Consider the following 7,891-nt stretch of genomic DNA (forward strand, 5'->3'; position numbering starts at 1 on the left):
TGTGGTTTCAACAAAGTTGTTGCTGAGTAACACATAAACGTAAACAAAGGAGTATGTTTATTGAGTAATTTACAACCGTTTCAAACGTGGCTCAGCCAATCAGAATCAAGGACCGGAACTATCGGTTTTATAAATGACAATAAAGGTATTGATATTCATATAGTTAGAGTCTTCTGGAGCCATCAAAGAGATTTGTGAGGAACAAACCAAGATTTTGCGTAATTATTAACTTATTATTATCCAAAGTTGCAAAATTAACGTCAAAAGGTGTGTGGCTTAAGACATGGCAATTCATTGTTATATGATTTTAAAATCAGAGTACTGTTGGACCACTTTTATGATGCTCTTTTGACATTTTGAAGCTTGACAGTCATGACAATAAAGGTATTGATATTCATATAGTTAGAGTCTTCTGGAGCCATCAAAGAGATTTGTGAGGAACAAACCAAGATTTTGCATAATTATTAACTTATTATTATCCAAAGTTGCAAAATTAACGTCAAAAGGTGTGTGGCTTAAGACATGGCAATTCATTGTTATATGATTTTAAAATCAGAGTACTGTTGGACCACTTTTATGATGCTCTTTTGACATTTTGAAGCTTGACAGTCCCAGTCACCATTGACTTTCATTATTTCAAGTTGTTAAAATTTTAATTTTGGGGTAAACCATATATTCAATGCATCCTAGTTTATTGCATATACTTTTTGAACATGCAGTTGCTCAAGTCAAGGTTGGCCAAACTGTGCAGCACTCTGGAACCATATTCTTTCCACTTCCTCTTTACCCAGCTCCCAAAGACGACAGAGGTGGCGCACCCCTGTCCTGGCGGTGATCATCAAGTAGTCCTCATCCTCTGGCTGCTGGATCACTGCATGTCGGGCCAGAACCAGGGACTGGCAGAACCGACAGAGAACCAGCAAATAGAGCAAGTCTCTTTCTGCCTCATTGAGAGGAAAAACGCTTTCCCATCCTGCCACCACTGGCCCTCCAACATCTACCGGATTGGGATTCTCAATCATCATGTACATGATGGTGATGGCCAGCTCAAAGATGAAATACCCACAGCTCATGTCTCCAAAATCAAGGATCCCAGAGATCTTGTACTTTGTAGGTCCATCGGGATTCACCAAGAGATTGTGGTCATTAAAATCTCCATGGTTAATGCCTGCAATGCAATAAAAAAAATTTAAAAAAAGAACACGCTGACACAGAAGTGTTGAGACCGAAATGAAAATAACATCTTACACTTGCGAAACAATGGTAGTTTTGGCACAACTTGGATCTGGTACTGCTCCAGAACGGCTTTAACAACCTTTTGTACAAGATCCCCATCCATCACATGAATATACTGGTTTAAGAGAGGAACGCTGGCGAGATTCCATATCAAATCTGCTCTCTAAAGGACGCTGATGTTTGGATGCTCCATCTTTATGAGAAAAAGCAACAAAACCAAACAAATGCCTGTCCCAGAGATCTTGTACTTTGTAGGTCCATCAGGATTCACCAAGAGATTGTGGTCATTAAAATCTCCATGGTTAATGCCTGCAATGCAATAAAAAATGTTTAAAAAAAGAACACGCAGAACAGAAGTGTTGAGACCGAAATGAAAATAACATCTTACACTTGCGAAACAATGGTAGTTTTGGCACAACTTGGATCTGGTACTGCTCCAGAACGGCTTTAACAACCTTTTGTACAAGATCCCCATCCATCACATGAATATACTGGTTTAAGAGAGGAACGCTGGCGAGATTCCATATCAAATCTGCTCTCTAAAGGACGCTGATGTTTGGATGCTCCATCTTTATGAGAAAAAGCAACAAAACCAAACAAATGCCTAAATACAAGCAATAACATGGGAAACATTTGGGGGGAAATGTTTAAGGCCTGTTCACACCCAGAACTATAACTGTAACATCTCGGTTACATATGGTAACCCTCGTTCCCTGAAGGAGGGAACGGAGACGTCACGTCAGATGACCGATGAAATTGGAAATTGGGATCTCGCTTAGAGAGACCAATCTACTTCGAGTGTAAACTAAACGAGCCAATGCACATTGGCATTTGATTATTGCATCCAGCTGCTGCTGATCACAGCGTGAGTATAAGTAGGCAGCAGATGCAGCGCATATTTAGGTTTTCGCTGAGGAGCTGAGCCGGTGACCCGTACAGGAGCAACTCGAGGCAGTTGATGCCAGTGCAGTTGGGGCCCCGTCCAAACCCCTGACACTGCAAGCCCATTGTACGTGGCCCCCCAGCCGGTGGTTGAGGCATCCGTGCAAATCACAGAATGCCTGGAGACCTACTCCAGGGGCACTCCTGCCCAGAGGAACGCTAGGTCTGACCACAGGGTGAAGGTTTGGCAGCAGGCTGGTGTAACTTGGGCCCGGAAGGTGCCGCGTTGCCACGCCCACCTCGGGACTGAAGACACGGGGCAACAGGGACAGCCCGGAGGGCAAGACCTCGTACTAATATGCTCGTCCTTTGGACGCGACCCACAGCAATGGTCTGTGGTGCAGAAGGGTCGACACAAAGTACGCGTCCTTCAGGTCGACCGCTGCAAACCAATCTCGGGGACGGATGCACCCGAAGATAAGAATATACAGTGAAACCAAAAATTATTCAGCGACCCGATATAATTTTTTATGTTTTTTTACTAGTGGGTGCGGGACACTATAGTTAATTTATGTAAGTGAGGATAGTAAAATAAAGCAAACTGTGACAAAATTTCTTCATACAGTGGACTACCAGTAAAATAGAAAAAAGTTCAGGTTTGCATGAAGCTGGGTGACAGCATGCCCAGGAGACTACAGGCTGTCATTAAGGCTAAGGGTTGCCCGACTAAGTATTGATAGTTGTGTAAATACTGTCATACTAACAGCTGTCTGATTTTTGGTTGATTGTAATCCATTAGGCTACATACCTTTCTATCAATGTTATCTAACATTATCAAGCTGAATTTGTTCTGACACAGTTTAACTCCGAGTTCTTGTTATATTTTATTACCATGTTATAAACTATAGCGAATAAACTGTGATAATGTCGAAGGTGTCTGAATAAATTTAGGTTTGACTGTATCTATTTGATAAATGAAAGTAACCAACTAACATTATACATACTCTTTTGGTTTCTGTACCCAATATTTAAAAAATTTACAAATGCAATAAAAAGATTGGTATCGGTACTCGGTATTGGCAAGTACCAAAAATAAAAGTATCGTATCGGGCGAGTACTGGAAAAAGTGGTATCAGTGCATCCCTACTGCACACGCTTAACTATAACCAAAGTTTTAAAAATCGTCCACATAGTAACTATAAAGATGTGTAAAAACAATAGTTAGAATCCATTTCACAACTACTTTTTTCAGCAGATGAACAAAAAAAAAAAGGCACTGACAGTCAATCAAAATACATATGGCTTTAAAGCGCATGCTGCAAGAACATTAAATTATTAGTACACTAATAAAAACAACAGCATGTATTTCTAAGATAATTCACACGGATTGAGCTTGGCTGTTTCTATGATCTACTTTGGCCTACAATGATTTTGGGAAAAACAGCCCAGACATTACTGTCCATTGCTATGGACATTAATATAGTTATTATCATCATAGTTTTTATTCTTGGTGTGTTTTAGGGTTTAAGTTTTCCTTAATAAATGGAATCAGAGATTTTACTTGCAGTAAAGCCGTATCCAATGTGGCGGCCATTTTCCCAACATCATACAAGATCTGAGGACTGCAGGTAATTTTGGCTACGGTAGTGCCAGGAAGGTAGGTAAGTAAACGCACTAAATATTTCTGCAGGTCAAAACCACAATCTGTGATAGCACAAAAAAAATGTTAATTAGCATTTGAGTTACAATATAAATCCATTCAGTATTCTCCATACACCCTTCTGAGAAATCTGTCATTGTTTACTCACCTTTAACAGGCATTTCAAACCACTAACCATCACGTCTTGCTGCATTTTAGGATTTAATATTTAATGAAATTAATAATTGACAGTTTTTCATACCAAATTCTTTCAGGCTCATGAGTTTGCCAGTCAGAGTGGGCAAAGCGGTCTGGGCAGGAAGGCCTCTTTGGTGTAAAACGTTCATGGCGTGAGTCTGCAGCTCAATAACAGTGATGTTGTGACTGTCTGCAGAGTTCATAACCTTCAACACATATTCTCCACCCTCACTGGGGGGTCACGTAAAAGTTCTGATCATCATAACTGGGCAGCGGGCGAATGACGAACACGGTCCAGCCATAGAGTCACTTGATAATCTCAGTAACCTGGGAATGGCTGAGATTTGGCTTTGATTCTTTTGTTGACATGGCTGAGGATGGAAAACAGCGGTTATTTGTGTATCAATTCATAACAGGAGCAATACATTGATCAGAAATCACTATATGGTGCAAGTTTTTTCACTAAAACAGGTGAATAGTGCACTCGTTGGAAAACAAAATACAGATAAGGATATTTACAACATTATGTAAATGTCAGAATTGTTATTTCTAGGTGAACTATTCCTTTAACAAATGTTGTATGCACTACAAATAATATAAAAAATAAACACTTCATATCAGAACTGTCTACTCTTAGAATTGTTGTTATATTACCACAGCAACTATAGAATTACCACAACAAGTTAATTCAAGTACTTTATAGTATGGTTCAAAAACACTATACTATTTACTATAAATCACTATAGTATTTTTTCATGTGGGTTTATTAGGCTATAATTGTTGTTAATTATGGTTTTAAGTGTGTTTATTATTATTCCATGTGTTCAGTTTGCAGCCATGATTCCCCTCGTAAATGTCATTTAAAGCTCTAACGTTTTCTTAACACCAGCTGTGATTTGTACTGACTCCTTGTAATACAGACATGGTTATTTAAACCAGTGGTTCCCAACCCTGGTCCTGGAGGCACCTCAACACTGCGTTTATGGTTGTTCTTTACTTTTTATTTGTTTTAATCATTTTTATGCACATACACTTCCATGTGTATGTGTGCTGTATGTGCCTAGCTAGATACTATGTTTTTTTACAAAAATTATTTTATTTTTTCTCTCTCCAGCATGCTCAGTTGAGTAGGCCAAAGCGGGTCTTACAGTTTTGTTAAGGGAAATGAGTTGGCGGCAGGCACACGCGACTTCTGAACAGAGGAAGAGTTGCTAGCGAAACAGCAGCTCTGTATGTCAAAAGGGAAACGTTATATCCTTCAGAAGTGCTCATGAGGCTCAGCATCCTGTGATTGTGCAGATACAGCCTGTGAGGCTCACATGCACAAGTCTTACCTTTATGGTGAAATGAATACTGCATGATTTGTTTTTCTTCATGCAAGTTGTCAATTTTGTTGTATATAATTACGTAGATATATAGGTCTACAGTGTGATATTTCAAATATTATACTACAAAAATATTACACATTTATATAAGCAATATTTCTTTATTAAGGTGTTTTACCATCCCTTGCTTTTAATGCAGCTTCCATGAAGTTCATCTTGGTGCTCCAACTGTCCAGGTTTCATGATCATGACGCCATATTTTTTTTTGCATTTTAACATTGGTGTCTATAATTAAAGTTTTACCAAATAAAGCTCTTTAATGGATGTTGGCTTTGTGAAGATCTCTGTGGTCAGTTTTTGTGGAAACAGTCTCTTCAGGGTGAATACTGAGATTCACTGTCACTTTGCTGCAGAGATTCTGTGTTGTGTTTGATGGTTCCTGTTTTTGGTTCATGATTTGTCCTTTTTAGATGCCTGACAAGTCACCTATTTCATCCACAGCTTACACTAAACACTGCTAAAAGCAACTTATACTTCACTGATACAAACTAGAGAATATACACAACAAAAATATAAAAGATAAGATTTAGTCTACACAGAGTTTATACTATCTCGGCCTGGCTTATGTAATTTCCTGTTTGCAAGACCTCAAACTAAAAAAAATCAATGGGTGAAACAGCTACTGTCATCATTTATATGTGTTGTGTAAAACAAATTATCAACCCAACACACATGATGCATGGGTGAAATGGGGAATTTGGTGGGGGGGGGAGTGTATCTGCAAAGCAGTTAAAGTGTCAAAAGCTTTACTTTAAATGCATTTGATTAATGATTTAATTTATTCCTAGTTGTAATTCATTTTCCTTGTTCATTTGAAATATTTCTCCACAGAGACGATATATTGCATAATGCTCTTCAGCAATTATTGGAAGATTTAAAACGATGGACCATAATCCCTGGTGATTTTGATCATCTGGACAATTTTAAATTTAAGAATGCAAGCATGAGAGAAATAATGTTTTAATTAAACTAATTTAATTAACATCACTGGATACACGGTATATTCAAATCATAATTAAATATCAGATGAGCACAGTACTTCATTTAGTATGGAAGGATATTCCAGACAGTTTTCAAAAGGAATTGCAAATTGTACTTTTAAGTGTGTTTTCCATATGTGGACGCATAAATTGTGACATAATTAGTGCTGTCAAACGATTAATCACGATTAATCGCATCCAAAATAAAAGTTTTTGTTTACATAATATGTGTGTGTATTGTGTATATTTATTATGCATGTACAAATATACATACATGCATGTATATATTTACGATAAATATGTTATGTTTATATATTAAATATATTTATATATAATATAAATTATATGAATATAAATATATACATGTAAATATTTTCAAAATATATACTGTATGTGTGTGTATTTATATATACATAATAAATATACACAGAACACACACATATATTTCGCAAACAAAATCTTTTATTTTGGATGCGATTAATCGCGATTAATCATTTTATAGCACTATAATCCAAGCGCAATTGCAAATCTTGCATCACCGTTTGCATTTTCGCTTTCACGAACGCAGAGTGACTGACAAATTTCAAACGAAAAAGTGTATTTCCCATGTCTTACGAGTTATAAGCCTGTCATATTTATATAGCAATGTTAATTACCACATTTGCTTTTTCACTCTCTCTGCATCCTGCATGTAACCTGCCAAAACTCAAATGGAATCACAATTCCTTTTGCATTTGAATTTCCGATGTCTACACGGAAAACTGTCAATCAATGTGAGGGGCGGGACTATACTATGGGACGTGTTTGTATTGGATGTGATGTCACACGCAGACGACCGTGACGAATTATTTGAACAATGGAGGTAAAGAAAAAAGTCAGAATTGCGAGAAAAAAGTCACAATTGCTAGTTTATATCTAGCCATTCTGACTTAATTTCTCACAATTGCAATTTGATTTCCTACAATTCTGACTATATAACTCGCAACTGGAAGTTTATATCACGCAATTCTGAAAAAAAAGTCAGAATTGCAAGATGTAAAATCACGATTGTGAGACAAAAATTTGTTTTGTGTAGTAATAAAATGGTTTCAGTCGAGTTTAAAGGGGTCATATCATGCGATTTCAATTGTTCCTTTCTCTTTGGAGTGGTACAAGCTCTTGGTGCGTAAAGAAGATCTGTAAAGTTGCAAAGACTAAAGTCTCAAATACAAAGAGATATTCTTTATAAAAGTTAAGAGTCAACCTAAAACGGCTCGTTCTAACACGCCCCCACATACCTACGTCACTATGTGGAAATATTAGCATAATGCCGCCCAAATGTGCACACAAAGAAAGAAGGCGTGGTTTCAGGAACAGCAGTAATGTTGATGCAGCATGTCAGGGAGACGCTGTGTTTCAGTGCGAAAGCAAAAGCACTTTATTTATTATTTTTAAAAAAAAGGTCAATTCCGACTTTGCTATGACAATCTGGCGCTTCTGAATCAGCGACTGTAAGTATGTTTTGTTATTAGTTTAAGTATTTGCTATTGACTGTTCAAATGCGGAGTTTTGCGCAGCGCAGAGTAACGCGT

General features: G+C 37.5%; 1 pseudogene; it reads right to left on the bottom strand.

Moving 5' to 3' along the window:
* Positions 1-728: 728 nt before the first annotated feature.
* Positions 729-4,328, bottom strand: LOC107565466 (hydroxylysine kinase-like; annotated as a pseudogene).
* Between the last annotated feature and the right edge of the window lie 3,563 nt (positions 4,329-7,891).

Source organism: Sinocyclocheilus grahami, unplaced genomic scaffold (genome assembly GCF_001515645.1).
Source record: "Sinocyclocheilus grahami isolate Dianchi unplaced genomic scaffold, SAMN03320097.WGS_v1.1 scaffold1003.1, whole genome shotgun sequence".
NCBI lineage: Eukaryota > Metazoa > Chordata > Actinopteri > Cypriniformes > Cyprinidae > Sinocyclocheilus > Sinocyclocheilus grahami.